The sequence below is a fragment of the Microtus ochrogaster genome, chromosome 2 (genome assembly GCF_000317375.1).
Source record: "Microtus ochrogaster isolate Prairie Vole_2 chromosome 2, MicOch1.0, whole genome shotgun sequence".
NCBI lineage: Eukaryota > Metazoa > Chordata > Mammalia > Rodentia > Cricetidae > Microtus > Microtus ochrogaster.
The window spans coordinates 12,885,922-12,886,596 of NC_022010.1; the positions used below are offsets into that span (position 1 = coordinate 12,885,922).

Consider the following 675-nt stretch of genomic DNA (forward strand, 5'->3'; position numbering starts at 1 on the left):
GAAGGTCCACCATAGACCTGGGCAGACTGGACCGAGTTCCTTAGCTCTTCTATGCACACAATGGGATAAAATCTTCCCATTTCTTCGCATTCCTGTCATGAACATGTTCCCCTGTCATTCTCTCCCGAGTCCACACTGGCTTCCCCATCCAGCCAGGCTCCCATGTGTCACCTCAACACCCTGTCCCCTGCTCCCTCCACCCTAGGTGTCAGCTCCCATAACCAGACACAGAGGAAAAGACACCAGGACTTCCCTGTCACACTGGCTACTGGAACCACAGAGCAGCAGCCAGGCACACATTCTGAGTAGCATTGAGAATACCCTGGAGGTTGCCGAGACAGTTCAGGGGGCTCAGGGGGTACAGGCATGTGACACCAAGCCTAACACCTGGCGTTCAATCCCCAGGACACACGATAAAGACAACCAGCTCCTGCAAGTTGACTTCTGCCCCCACAACAAGGAAGGTACTAATCCAGAAGCCATCAGTGACACTTGCCAGTCCCAGTGTAAATAAAAGTGGGAACATACACACGCTGGGCATGGTGGCACCTGTCTGTAATCCCAGCACTTGGGAGGCAGTGGCAAGCAGATCTCTGAGTTCGAGGCCAGCCTGCTCTACACAGCAAGACCCTATCTCAAAAAAATAAAAACAGGGGGCTGGAGAGATGGCTCAGA

At 53.2% G+C, this 675-nt stretch overlaps 1 protein-coding gene across 1 annotated transcript in view; it reads right to left on the minus strand.

The window, feature by feature from the left end:
• The window catches only part of Atp6v0a2 (ATPase H+ transporting V0 subunit a2), a 28,164-nt gene that overhangs the window by 1,191 nt on the left and 26,298 nt on the right, over nucleotides 1-675 (minus strand). The window lies entirely within an intron of this gene.